This window comes from Natator depressus, chromosome 25, assembly GCF_965152275.1.
Source record: "Natator depressus isolate rNatDep1 chromosome 25, rNatDep2.hap1, whole genome shotgun sequence".
NCBI classification, from domain to species: domain Eukaryota; kingdom Metazoa; phylum Chordata; order Testudines; family Cheloniidae; genus Natator; species Natator depressus.
Genome location: NC_134258.1, coordinates 9,405,903 through 9,420,759, shown reverse-complemented (window position 1 = coordinate 9,420,759; position 14,857 = coordinate 9,405,903). Strand labels below are relative to the sequence as shown.

General features: G+C 47.5%; 1 protein-coding gene across 13 annotated transcripts in view; it reads left to right on the top strand.

Annotated features, from left to right (window-relative positions):
* Positions 1-14,857, top strand: part of PTPRS (protein tyrosine phosphatase receptor type S) — a 248,807-nt gene that overhangs the window by 38,029 nt on the left and 195,921 nt on the right. The window contains exon 1 of one of the 13 annotated variants that reach the window (XM_074939356.1): positions 13,188-13,287. The exons of the other annotated variants lie outside the window; for them this stretch is intronic. The gene's annotated coding sequence lies outside the window, so the exon portion shown is untranslated. Of the gene's footprint in view, positions 1-13,187; positions 13,288-14,857 lie in introns of those variants that run through there. 13 annotated transcript variants of the gene reach the window in all.

Genomic DNA, 14,857 nt, shown 5'->3' with positions numbered 1-14,857 from the left:
GCCCCTTAAGGCGTCTCAAAAATCTTGAAAATGATGGACTAGCACTGTCAATCAATCGCAGTTAATGCTTGTGATTAATGCAAAACAAATTAACTACATTTAAAAAAAACAAAGCAGCTGTGGTTCATCGCAGTTTTAATTGCACCGTTAACAACAGAATACCAATTTACATTTCTTATACATAATATTGGAAGTTTTTTCTACATGTTTCAAATATATTGATTTCAGTTACAGCACAAAAAACTAAAACAACGAGGAGTCCTTGTGGCACCTCGGAGACTAACCCATTTATTTGGGCATAATTCAGTTAAGGTGGAAGTGGCCTGTTCTCAACAGTTGACAAGAAGGTGTGAATATGAAAGAAGGAAAATTACTTTTGTCGTGCTGACAAGGCCAGTGCAATCAAGGTCGCCCATGTAAAGTCTCTAAGGTGCCCCAAGGACTCCTCGTTTTTGCTGATTCAGACTAACACAGCTACCCCTCTGAAACAGATTACTAAGTGCACCGTGCTCACTTTATTTTATTTGAAGTGTAAAAAAGGTAAACAAAAGAAATAGTATTTTTCAATTCACCTCATACAAGTCCACTCAGTCCTACTTCTTGTTCAGCAAATCGCCAAGACAAGCAAGTTTGTTTGCATTTATGGGAGATAATACTGCCCACTTCTTACTTACAGTGTCACCTGAAAGTGAGAACAGGCATTCTTATGGCCCTATTGTAGCCGGCACTGCAAGGTATTTACGTGCCAGAGATGCTAAACATTTGTATGCCTCTTCATGGTTTGACTTCTAGGCTCTAAAGTGTTCCGGGTTTTGTGAAGTGCAGTTATGTTTAAAATAAATAAATAAAATAAAAATTCTGCATTTGTAAGTTGCACTTTCACGTTCAAGGTTGCACTCCAATACTTGTATTGCGGTTCATAGACCTGAAGTGTCATGTGAACGTTAACCAAGAAATCCTGCTGTGACTTCCAGAGTTAACTTCCTGGTTTTTCAGGTCTCCAGAACAACCAGTGCCCACCATCTGGCTGGCACAAGAAGTGGGACCACATCATCCCATCCTCCAGCACCTTTACTGGCTACCTGTTCCCTGTCAGCTCTCTCTGAAATCATTCTCTATCCTACCTTGCAGAATGTCTCTTTCACAGTTTCCGCTCATATCTCTTCTTCCATGCGGTCTAGCCAGTTGTGTGAGTGCCACCTTCTTTGCAGCTCCTGCTGTTTGGAACAACCTCCATAAGTCTCTCTCTCTCTCTCTTGCTTCAAATCTCAGCTGGAAAAAACAGCTCTTCTCACTACCCAGCCCTCTGCTGTTTGGTCTCACGAATGGATGCTTTAATTTTCACTGCACAAACTGCTTTAACGCTAATTTACGTTAGGCGTTTGAGTCTCTTATGCCGCCGCAGACTCTCTGGCGATGGGAGAACTAGTGAAATTCTGAACTTGCAAGAGGCCCCGTGGGCTTGTCTAAATACAAAGTTGCACTGTTTAACTAAAAGAGTGATATTGTACCACTTAAACTGGTGTCACTTTGTGCATAGACCCTGGCATAGCTATAAACTTGGCTTATGTTGGTTTTAGCTTGTTTCTAGTTAAATAACCAGCCTAACGACATCAATGCAATATCCCACTTTTTAGTTAAACTGGTGCAACTTTGGGTGTAGCCCAGACCTGTAAACTTTGGGAGTGGGCAGGGGGAGCTATGGGCTAATGAATACTTAAGCTGTCTTTGCAGATTCATCATTCTTGCCCCATTTGCCTTAAGGCTGAGAGCTCTGAGTGCATTTCCTCCCCCTTTCCCCCAGAATCACTCCAGCAAAACCATGGACAACTGGAGCTGATATTTCTGGTATTTTAAAGGTACGGTGCAGAAAATAAATCTTTACAGGCCGTCTTTATATTAGAAGAGAGATAGGCAGAGTCTCTCTTTAGATATAACCCGTTGCAGAGCACTTCTTCTGGTTAGTGGAAGAGAAGAGGGTCTTGATGTAGCACAGGGTGCTGGCAAAGAGGCTCTTCTTCTACCACTAGAAAGAGCGAAGGTGATCCCTTCAAGTTCACTGTTGCTGTAGGAGACCTAGGCTTCTCTGCTGTGACTCACCGAGGAATATCGCTGAACGTTCTTACAAAATAACCTTTCTGCGGAAGATAGCAGAGGTGGCTGTAGGCCCTGTTTTATTATTTGGGCTATGCAATCTGGTCAAGCCAAGCCACGGCGTTCTTATCAGTGATGTTCAAAGGCACAAAGACCTCCAGGAAGCTGAGTCATTTTGCAGCCCTCGAGAATGTGTGTCACGGTTTGCGGCTGCCCACATTGACGTAGTGGATGGTCTCTCAAACGCCACCGAAATTCTGCCGCAGCACAAATTCCGTGTCTGGTACGAAACCGGTTCAGCAGGCTCTATGGCCTTCGCAGGAAATCAAACCCTGTTGACATTGAGTGGGGTCCAAGACAAGATAATTATTTGTCCCTTTGTCTGCGGACCGTGAAGCTGTGCCTCTTATACTGTAAATCCCTCACTCGATTAAACTTACCCACAGCAGGCGACGTGAGGGCAAACGGCCACGTGGTGGATTAAACAAGTCTTTAATTGACGGTAGATGTGACCTATCACACAAGTTCGTCACGAGCTTTGCTTTGCTTTCCTCGCTGCGAACGCTGGGCGGCGCCGTATTGCAGGCCCTACGTTGCAGCGAGACAATCCTTCCCATCCATTAATCAATGGGCGATCCGTTCCCATAGAGGCTACCATAAATATTGAGCCGAGAGTTAATTGGTGTTCAAAGCATTTTAAATGGATTTTGTGTGTGTGTGTGTGTTACTGCTTCTTAAACTAGGGTCTACAAGTTTGTGTAACTTGCAGCAGGACAGTGGAAAACCGTGTGGTAAAAAAACGTGGATCAGACTCCACAAATATATGCAAGCACTTCAGTGCCGAGGCTGAGCCTATGGGCAAATAGCGCACCGCTTTTTCTGTCCTCGGACGCAGGGGTATTTACTGGCTGTAGCTGTACTAAGCCTTCACCCTTTATAGAGAGAAATTGAGGCGGAGAGAAGGGAATTCATTTGCACCACAGCAGGTTGTGAATGACAGATGGAACCCAGGAGAGCTGCCTCTAATACCCAGGCCAGCAGTCCCGTTTCTCCTCAGGGGCTGCGGGGATTGGTGCCCTGTTTCATCGTAACCCCACCACGTCAGTTTCTATTAGGGACAGCCTAGACCCTCGGTGACTGTTTCCTCCCCTTCCACACTGTCTCCTCGCTGCTTTCCCCGCTTCCATTTTGTAACGGACCAGGGAAGTAGCCATGTATACACGTGATAATGCCGCGTGGCAGTCACTCCAAGCAGCGCTGGGCCTTTTCTGGCATAAAAAGGACAAATTAAATAAACATGCGTGATTGCTTAAACATTTGTTTTTTAAATTAGCATCATTTTTTTTTTAATTGAAGTATTTGGATATGCTGTAATGGAACATTTTAGCCATTTTTTTCTCTGATACGATTTTTCCAGAATAATTGCTGATCTTTAAAAAGCGGATGCAAAAGTGGGGCCAGGTTTTTGGCTTAATCCTGTCAGAGCCGTGGAGGGGAAGAAACAACCCTGTTTGGAGCTGTGGGGTCCGGACAAGTGTCCAGCAGGTTAGCGTTGGCTGGAGGCAGGGGCGCCGGTGCGATGCGGAAAGCTGGGGACGAGACACATCTACGTCTCGTGGGAGAGCCAGGAAAACCCAGAGCTTACTTCTAATGGTGAAAGCTGGCCCTGGGGTTCCCTCCGTCCTCAAGACTTAAGGGAAGGGTGAGGGAAAACTAGATTGAGCTTACAGTGTGGCGTAGCGGATTGGCGACTGGCTACAGACTCAGGAGAACCAGCTTCTATTCCTTGCTCTGCCACTGACTTGCTGGGTGACCCTGGGCAAGTCTCTTTCCCTTTCAGTGCCTTTCTTTTTCTTGTCTGCATAGATGGTAAGAGACAGTTGCGGCCAAAAAGCTTGCAATGTGTATGTACAACGCCTAGCATAATAGGATCCTAAATCTAGGTAGGACCTTTGGTGCTACAGGTATATGACCAAGGATCTCTAAGCGGACGATCTCAGAAGTGTGGGCTGCTAGACTAATACAGCTGACGAGTTAGTGTTATTAATGACTTTTTTTGGTGCTTTTTACCTCATTTGATTTGAATGCAAAAATTACACCTTGCCCCAGCTATAGATTCCCTGTCCTTTAAAATGACATTCCATGCAAGGAGGAACCACCGTCTGGCTAATGGGGATGCCTGCGTGCTGCTGCACTACCGTGAGCTGCGGTTTAAATAGCGAAAGGTTATCTGAGCCCACCCAAACGCCCAGCACTTCCCAAAAGTCCTATCAAAACAGAGCGGGTCCTCGCAGCTTGCTCTGATGGTCCACAGGGCTGGGTTATTGCGGCTCTGAGGTGTCTTTGAAAGTTTCAGCTCATTTAAAGGTGGGAAGAGTGACATGGGGAAGGCGCAGAGGAGCCCAGCATAAGGCTGGAGCCTTTGGGGAAACCAGTGCTGGCCCTAATGTTCTGTAACCACATCTGCCAGCACTGGAGCACTTGGCTAGACCAGGCTGGCTAGCGAGAGGCTCCTTTCAGACTTGGAGGTTTCAGGGGCAGGAGAGAGCCTCCGCTACTCCCGATAAACTCCTATAGTTAAGAGTTCAGGTGGGAAAGGTGGAAAGAGAGCTGGGAGCAGGTCAGGGAGGCCTGTGGGTCCTGAACCTGTAGACGAGCATGCAGTTAAATTCATGGGCTCCCAGGGCATGTCACTGCTGCAGTGGTGAGTACACGTTTTGGGGGGGGGGGGGAGGACTGGTGCTCTATTTATTGCACACCGATAGGTGTGCGAGAACAAAGATGGGCCTTGCCTGGAAGAATTCATAAGAACGGCCACGCTGGGTCCATCTAGCCCAGTGTCTTGTCTTCCGACCGTGCCCAGTGCCAGGTGCTTCAGAGGGAATGAATTTATCGACTGATTCATCCCCTCTCATGTAGTCCCAGCTACTGGCAGTCAGAGGTTTAGGGATACTCAAAGCACGGGGTTGCTTCCCTGACCATCTTGGCCAATAGCCAGTGATGGACCTATCCTCCAGGAACTTATCTAGTTCTTTTTTGAACTCCGTTATACTTCTGGCCTTCACAACATCCCCTTGCAGTGAGTTTCACAGGTTGACTCTACGTTTTGTGAAGTAGTAGCTCACATACTAAGGCCCCGATCCTTTAATTGGATCCGTGCAGAAGGATCCTTGCTCCTGACTTTGAGCTCCCCATTGCAGTCGGCTGGGTCCATGTGGATCCAATTGCAGGATCAGGACCTTTGCATGGACAAAATGCAACCAATGGAAAGTAGATGGGTGTGGATGGTTATGCAATAGGAGTGCAGTTTCCCAGCCTTGCTTTGCATACTTCCCTGGAGGTTTTAGGGAGTATTTTTTTAATAATAAAAACTTAATAAATCAGTTAAATCCCGTGAAACTTGAAGTAATTAACTGTTGTAAGCGGGGGATAGGAGTTTGTAGAGCATCCTCTCCCGGAAACTAATAGACCCTGTGCCTCCTTATCTTGATGATTCTCATAATTTAACTGAATGCTGAGGTAATGGATCTGATGAACTTTTATGGAGCTAATTTTAGATTTAATGGACTTCTTGGGTGGTTTTTATAAAGGTACTGTTTTTAAAATGTTGTTGCACTCAAAAGGTAAGATAAGAGCAATAGAAGCTGAAATAAATCTGAAGAATCTTCCAGGGTTTTTGGCTAGCAGCAGGTCCACTCCGAGTGCACCGACCTTGCCATCTGAAACCGCCCTTGGAAGCCATCTTAAGAACCCAGGTGCTTTTCCCCCTGGGCAGTGAGCTGAGCACATGAAAGGAAAGAAGCCGAAGACCCTGCCTTCATGCCAGAGCATCGCTGCCAGTGTTTTTTGCCTTTCTTGAGTAACCTTTGACCCCCTGCCCTCCCCCCCGGAATGAGGGAGCTGCAAAGCCGGGATCATCTATGTTAATCTGGTCTCATTGAGGCAGGATCAGTGAAACCACCTCACAGATTCACTGTATTATGGAGCAGATTGAGGGACTTAGAGAGCAAATTTAATAAATATCATTTCGATATGACTTGGTGGAAAAAATCCATGGAGCAGCTGATGTCGGAAGCGCTGTGGTGAAGGCTGAGGGAACGGGGGCTGGTTATGATGGGGTTTGTGTTGGGGAGAAGGGCGGAAATGCCATCAGCATCTCTCTCCCCCTCCTTCCCCCATGCCTTTAGAAATGGGGCTTGGGGGTGAGGTTCACTTGGGTCAGAGGGAGAGGCTGAGCCGACAGAGCAGATGGCACGTGTTTGAGCTAGGAGCCAGGGCCGAGTGGTGTGCGCCTAATGGTGGGGCAGGGCTGTATGGGTACTGGGCGAGGCCTGGGTGGGGGCATGTGTTTCAAACGAATTGGAAATGGTTCAGGATTTGGTGATGCTCTCTGGCAATGTGAGGACATGGGCGAGGGGGGCTGTTGAAGGATGCACTGTCCCTTTAAAAAAAAAAAAGTTTATGCCCTAATCCTGCTGCAAGGTGCTCTGCACAGTTTGACCCCCTCTACCCACCCAAAGGCTCCAGCAATGCTCCGCACAAGGGAACGGATTTGTCTGTCTGAGGCAGTTTGCAGGATCAGGGCCCTTAGAGGGTGTTTTAAGTGCTAGAGCTGGGTGTCTTGTTTTTCAGTATTAAAAGGACACGTTGAGCCAGATCATCAGCGGGTGGGAATCTGTATAGCTCCATTAAAGCTATGCCCGTTTACACTAGCCAGTGGAGTGACATGGATTTACACTGGCTGAGCTTGTGACCTGTTTGGAGGGGAAAGCAGGGGCGTGGGATTTCCCCAAGAGTGGGGAAGGGTTACGGATCTCTTTGGTGGCAGGAGAGAGGATATTTTTTCCCTGCTCTGTCCTTTGTCTTATAAGGTTCCTTGTAGTTCCTGGTAGAGTCTTTGAGTTGTGCTCTAACATGCCTGAAATGTCTTTGTTGAGCTTTCCAGTGGAAAAACCAGTGTTGCCCTGACAGGCTCTAGGGGCAGGGGGATGGAAGGGAGGGGCTCAAACACTCATCACATTCAGATATAGCTTTTAAGCTATACACTTCAGCTCCATGGTGGGTGTCTGAGGCAGGTAGACGTATTTATCTTTCTGTGGGAGGAGGTTTGGAGGAGAAGGAAGCAGGTTTGTGTGGTGATTGTGGCTTCTCTTGCTGATGCCCTGTTCTGGAAGCGATCTTTTTACCCTGTGTAAACTAGTTCGCTGAGATGCACTGCAAATCGCAGCTCCAGCCTCTGGAAGCCCTTGAGAGGAAGGTGTAGTGCTTGCAGGCAGAGAAATTGACTGACCGCTTTGTCTTTGTCTCTTGTAGGACCCCCCGCCTGCTGGAAAAACACTTGGTTTAGAATAAATATTTGACCTCTTGCTAACCCCTCTTTCCTCCCAATCTCATTCGGTGAAGAGTGAAAAAGGCTGCGGCCAATCCAAGAAGGGCAAGAGCTGGGGACCGTATCATTAAAATGCTAAAAATGAATGTGCTGAAAACAGACACAATTGGGTATTTAAATCCCTGAATGAAAAGAGTGTGTGTTACAGGGCTTGCAGGGAGCTGGTCTCCCAGAGCCCCTGGAAAGTATGCGGTCAGGCCTGCGCTATTAATTTTTTGTTTCTGGTTTTCAAAGGAACTGCAAAACCCACGAGGGAGGCAGATGCCCTCACCTCAGCCATGGGCTGAAAAACCAGAGAGGGAGTTTTCACTTGTCCCTGGTGGTGTCAACTGGGTTGGGGGAGAGGATAATTGCCAATCACTAGGTGTGTGCAAGGATTGTGTATACATGCTCTGTCTACGAGTGTTCACGTGCTCAGGCTTCAGCTGTTTCACCCTCGCTCCTTCATGGTTGAACACTTGTCCTCTTTGTCCTGGCATACGCAGACTTTGGGCACACTGGCCCCCAGGTTCCCTCTTGAGCCACCAGCTCTCTCTGTTTGTCACTCCAGCTATCGTGCTTGTACCTTGATTACCACAACTAATGTGCATTGGCAAAACCCTCTTTGGGCTTTGTAGGCACTTGTGGGCCACTCTTAATTGTGCTCCTTGCACTTTTTAGTACAAAACAGTAGCAGTCAGGGCTAGAAAAAACAGCTAGACCTCGTTAACCCACCCCGCTGTCTCTTGCCTTATTCTTCCTTCTCCAAAATCCTGCCACCCCTTTTTTTGCTGATTCGCCAAGTTTGGTATCACCCCTCTGGCAAGCCCCTGGATGCAACTCCATTGTCACCCCTTCCTGCAAAATCACCCATTTGCATTTAGCATTAGCTTTACTCAGTATTCTTTTGGGGGTGGGGTGCGTGTGGTTAGAAAAAAACACAGCTTTTCCTCACTTCTCTGTGCATGTGTGTAAGGACCTTTTGTGGGTCCTGAATGCCCATGGAGCTGCCCCTAAGTCAGGTATTAACTGGCTGGCTGGGCTTTTGGCCAGCAGCATGGAGCAGATCCATTGGCTGTTGGATACTTAATGATCAAATGAAACATTTCAAAGTTTTAAAAACAACGCCACCAAACTGCAGGCCCGTCTGCTGCCAGAAACCCTGCTTCCCATCAACCCCAGGCAGTGAGAGAGAGTGGGGATTTTAAACCAAACAATTCCCCCCCCCCCCACGGTGGATTGGCTGCCAAGGTTCTCTGAACGGGAAGTTCTGTCCCTCCTCTCTCCGTATCGGATGTCAGGTTGGCATGGAAAATCCCATCTGTTTTCAATCTGGATCCCCCTTCGCATCTCTTAAGCATCTTCTCCTCCCTGCTCCCGCTCCTACATTCCCTCCTCCACATCCGCTGGGGCACACACATCAAGGGAGTCTGCTTGGGTGACTCTTCTTCTTCTTTTTTTTTTTTTTCCCCCCTCTTCTTCTTCTTCTCCTAAAAATGAATGTGACCTCCCCTTATGCCCTGCTCCTCCCTTTCCCTAAATACTCAACGCTAAGGCACATGCAGCCCTTCCACATATGCCTGCCTTGTATATATAAACACAGGCTTGCCAAGAGAACCTCCAAGCCCTGGGACTACTCCAGTCTTCGGCTTGCAGAATTTCCAAATGACTAAGATTTTTAAACTTGGATCCATCAAGAAATACTAAAATCAAGGACTGGGATGGAGGGGGAGCCAGGATGTTCCTTTCTGAGGGCTGGAAGGGACCTCAAGTGGTCATCAAGTCCAGCCCCCTGCACTGAGGAAGGGCCAAGTAAACCTTGATCAGTCCTGACAGAGGTTTGTCAACTGGTCTTGAAAACCACCAGTGATGGGGATTCAACAGCCTCCCTTGGGAGCCTGTTACAGTATTTAACTACCTTTAAAGTCTGAATGTTGCTCATTTGCTACAGATTAAGCCAATTACTATTTGTCCTACCTTCAGTGGACATGGAGAACAATTAGAGAGACAAAGGTGAGGGAGGTAATGTTTTTTTATTGGACCAATTTCTGTTGGGGGTGAGAGAGAAGCTTTTGAGCTTATACAGAGTTCTTTTTCAGGCCTGGGAAATCTACTCACAGTGCCACAGAACAATTGACCACTGTCCTCTTAATAACAGTCCTTAATGTATTTGAAGACTGTTACGAGGACCCCTTCTGTCTTCTTTTCTAAAGACTAAACATGCCTGTTTTTAACTTTCCTCATAGGTCACGTTTTCCAAACCTTTTTATCATTTTTGTTGCTCTCTTCTGGACTCTCTCCAATTTATCCATATCTTTCTTAGAGTGGCAACCAGAATTGGACACACTACTCCAGCTGAGACCTCACCAATACTGAGTAGAGCAGGACAATTACCTCCTGTGTCATGCATAAGACACCCCTGTTAATACACCCCAGAATATTAGCCTTTTTCGCAACTGCATCACAGTGTTGGCTCATATTCAGTTTGTGATCTGTTGTAACCCCAGATCCGTTCCCGCGGTTATTCCTGATTTTGTAGTTGTGCGTTTGATTTTTCCTTCCTAAATGTGGTACTTTGCACTTGTCTTTATTGAATTTCGTCTTGTTGATTTCAGACCAATTCCCTGATTTGTCAAGGTTGTTTTAATTCTAATCCTGTCCTCTAAAGTGCTTGTCACCCCTCTCAGCTTGGTGTCCTCCACAGATTTTATAAGCATACTCTCCATTATCCAAGTCATGAATGAAGAGATTGAATAGTACTGGACCCAGGACCGGCCCCTGCAGGATCCCACGAGAAACATCTCTGCCAGTTTGATAGTGAACCACTGAGAACTATTCTTTGAGAACAATCTTTTACCCAGTTGTTCACCCATCTGATAGTAATTTTATCTAGACCACATTTCCCTAGTTTCCTTGTGAGAATGGCATGTGGTACTGTGTCAAAACCTTACTGAAATAAAGAGATATCACATCTACTGCTTCACACCATCCACTAGGCCAGGAACCCTGTCAACAAAGGAAATTGGGTTAGTTTGGTTATTCTTGACAAATACATGTTGGCTATTCCTTATAACCCTGTTATCCTCTAGGGTTACAAATTTACAAATTGGTTGTTTAATAACTTTCCTAGTATCTTTCCAGATCTCGAGGGCAGGCAGGCTGGTCTAGAATTCCCCAGGTCCTCTTTGTTCCCTGTTTTTAAAGTCCAGTGCTATTTTTGTGCCCTTTTCCAGTCCTCTGGGACCTCATGTGCCCTTGATGATAATTGCTAATGGTTCCGAGATTGCTTTAGCTAGTTCCTTAAGTACCATCGGATGAATTTCATCAGGCCCTGCTGACTTGAATATGTCCAACTCATATCAATATTCTTTAATCTGTTCTTTCCGGGTTTTGGGTTGCGTCCCCTCCCCCATGTTATCAATATTAATTTTGTCGAGTATCTGATCACCATCAACCTTCTTAGTAAACACTGAAGCAAAATAGGCATGAAGCGCCTCTTCCTTCTTGATGTCATCCGTCATTAGCTTTCTTTCCTTGCTAAGTAGAGAACCTGCCCTTTCCTTCGTCTTTCTCTTGCTCCTATTTAAATAACCTCCTTCCTGCTGCCTTTTATGTCCCTTGCAAGGGGTAACTCATTTTGTGTCTAGGCCTTTCTGATTTTGTCCCTGCGTGCTTGTGCTACTCTTTTGTGCTCCTCCTTAGCCACTTGTCCACATGTCCACTTTTTGTAGGATTCCTTTTTTGATTTCTTAGTCATTAAAACAGCGAATACACAATGATTTGCTTCCACCCTGAAGCAAAGCATCGCATCTCTATGGGATTTCAGATTAACTTGAACACACGTAGGTAACAATAAGTATATCATGGTCTTTCTCTGCAGAAGCCCTCTTTTGTCCCAGATCCCCTTCTGTAATCTTTTTTGTCATCCCGTGCTGTGTAATGTCTTATTTAGACTATAAAGTCCTCAGGCCAGGGATTATCATCGCTTTTTTTATGCCTGTGAAGAGCCGTGCACACCTATGGTGCTTCATAAATAACAAAAGGGTTTTAAAAAAATCCCCAGGCTTTTTATAGTCCGATAAAGTTTGCCTCCACAGTAGCAAAAAATTGATGTTTAGTTTATTTATGTTTCGTCTTGTCGAAATGTGTAGCGGCGATTATCCTGCAGCCATTCCCCTTCCACCCTTCCTAGGCCATGGTTGTCATGGGCTGTGTCTGAAGTAGGCTTTTGTACCAAGGTTTCTCATTGTTGCCATCGCCAGTGCAGAGAAGATACCGGCAGCTTAACCGTGATGGCGTCTAACCGAGCTCGGAGCAAATCTGTGTGACGCTCGTAGACTGCGGTTAAAGCACCAGTGACTGCCTGCAGCCCTGTTGGTTTGTTCGGTCTCTGCTAGGATTGCAGCAGTGTTGGCTAACCTGTATTGAAATACACACTTCTTTCTCTAGTCGGGACCGGGCCTGAACGAAGGGAGATCGGAATTCTAGTGCTGGCTGCTCTGTTAACTGTGCTGTGCGCCCTTGGAAGGTTATTCCGTCTTTGTACCTCAGTTTCCCTTCAGTATAAGAGGTGAATGATTAACTGCCCTGCAGAGGGGGCATGTGAGGCTCAGCTGTTTGCCCATGGCTCGGAGATTCTCCAGCTGACAGTAGCTAAGATGGGGAAGCAACAAATATAAAAAAGGGAGCTGGAAGACTTTCTTTAATAATAATTAATAATAATAAGCCCCTAGAAACAATAACACAGTGTGTGTCTTGCTCTCCTTGCCCTGGTTCTCGCCTGTTGGGGCATGAGGCTAGCATCCAGTTTGGAACGGGAAATGCGTGAGCTGTCTCTATTCGCTACGTTGCAGCTGGACCAGGCTGGGGTCCAGGTATAAGTCACCCCCTCCCTCAGAAACAAAATCCCAACCTTCTCTGCTGCTGCAAACTCATGGATGGAAGGGAGATTTACCCCGGGGAGCTAAAGGCGTTACTGGCTGCTACGCCCTGGGGGTGGGCGGGAGGGGCCTCCTGCCCCCCTCCCACCAAGGCAGCACATCCTCTGTGGGGCTTCCCCCAACTCCATCCCTATCCCTCACACCATCATCCCTTACAGGGCCATGCCAGCTCAAGTCCCCCTCCATCCCACCTTCCCCAAGGGGTCTCCCTTCCCCCTCCCACACCCATTCCCCCATGGAGCTCCTCCTCCTCTTCCCGAAGACCTTCCACTATGGATTTTTTCCCTCCCCCCATCCCACACATGTTCCCCTATAGATCTCCCCACTCCATGGATCAGCTCTCCCTCCCCCAGGGGGGCTGGAACAGTGTGTGCAGTGGGGGTGCTGAGAGCCGTTGAACCAAACTGTAAACCCTGTATATGCAGGGAGCGTTGCAGCAGCCCCAGTTCCAGCACTTTTGCCCTCCCCTATGGCTCTCTTTCCCCCCCGGATCTGCTCCCCCCCCTTGCCCTTCCAACACCCCGTCCCCTATGGAACTCCCCCACCTATGGATCTGTGTCCCCCTCCTCCCCTGTCCCGATGGATTTTCCCCTACAGACTTTGTCCTGCTTCCCCTCCTCCCCCCCACACCTCGGTCTCACTCTGTATGCTCCCTGCCCCTCCCCTGGCTCCTCCCAGCCTTTTGCCCCCCTTCCCCCTCCCGGTCCCATCTCGTGTCTTGCTCCAGACCCTGCAGGAGGTGTCACCCCCTAGCCCCCTCCGAACCCAGGTTGGATTAACGGGGACCAGGCGCCTCATGGATCCCTAGCTGCTGCGTCTTGGCCACCAGTGCTGCAGCCGGGGGCCCCTCTCGGGGGCTCCGATGGGAAGGCTCCAGCCCACACGGTGAGTCCTGCAGCCCGACTGGGTCTGAAGTGTGTGTGGGGTGGCTCCTGGCACCCTGGGGCTGTGGGACCTGCATGGGGCTGTTCTCCATCTTCTGCTCCCCCCATTTCATCCCTTCGCCCCTGCTCTGTTTCCTCCTCTTCTGCCATCACCCGCTTCCCATCCTCTGCTCCCCCATTCCTCCCCCCCCCGCTCCAAGTTCTCTCCCCCCATTATCCTCTCCCCACACTTCCTTTCCTTTCCCGTCCCCTGCCCCCTTTCCCCTCTCCACATTCTTTGCTGTCGCCTCATTCCCCCTCTCCTTTTAACTCCTTCTGGTGCTCAGCTCAGTAATTGCCCCTTTAGGAGCTAGCCCACATTGCTTTCCTGGTGCAGGATAAATAGAGACCCCCTTTCCCCTCTGTCCCCCCCCCCCCCCCAGATGTTCCCAAGAGTTGCTCCCCACCCCAGTCCACCAGGACCCCTAGGGCTGCTCCCCTGGCTCTGTGCTAGATTAGACCCAGAGCAGATTTTACTTGTTACTTTACTTTCTGGTGGCTGAGTTTAAAGCATCAGTCCAGAGTTTCCTTTTTAAGGGAATAATTCCCTTCTCCAGCTTGGGAACATCCAGAGCCAGTTACAGTTCAGAGAGCTTCCCCTGGGCTGCTTGTTAATCCGTCTCTTGCCTTCTTTAATTTTGTGGTTGATCCTGCCTGTCTGCATGTCTCTCTCTCTCTCTTTTAAACTGGAAACGAAGGGTTTTTTTCACCCCATTTATTTGCTGTGTGTTGATTGTGTTTCAGCAAAGATCCCCTCCTTCCCCCTCCCCCCATGTCTGTAAATACCCCTCGGTCTGTGTCTGGCATGTTGCATCTGGTATCAAAATATAAGGTTTAAAAATAAAGTTAAAGAATCCTCCTTGAGCCAGCTGCTCCCAGACTTTAGGGGAAAGGTGGATTTGTTTTGTGTGGGGTCAGACTGGGAACTGGCTTGCTGCTGTTTGTAGATTTCAGTGGCATCCAAATTATAACATCCAGGTTTCACTTTTTTTCCTCCCTTTTTGTCTTAGGGCTTTGGGGGATCGATAATGTTGTTTAATTGAAAGGGGGGAATTCTGTGCAATAAAGATTAATTGTGTAGGTTAGCATTATTTTGAAATCATTAAAGGCACATTGATTCTCCCCCACCCCTACCCCTACCGCTTTTAAATCTGCCCAATCGTTCATTGGTGCGTTTATTTGCAAAACAAAGGACAAATAAATGACTAACTGTGTCAAGCTTCCCCAATTCGTGCAAAACTCCTCTCTTCCCTTTATAAAAGTGTACCAAGGACTGGCTTCTTCTGTTTAAAGATCGACATTTTCCAAATCATCCTTTTTATTACTTATTTTTCCAATCTCTCCACCTCCTCCGTGAGATTTCCTCTTTTTTTTTTTTTTTCCTGACAAAGGGCGGGCTAGATGAAGACACGATACACAGTTAACACATGCATAACACTGGAACTTGATTCATACTGTCTCTTTTATGTACGGGGCTAATGTGCATATTTACAAGGTGTAATTTTTGTACAGTTTCTGTATCCTGCTGCAAT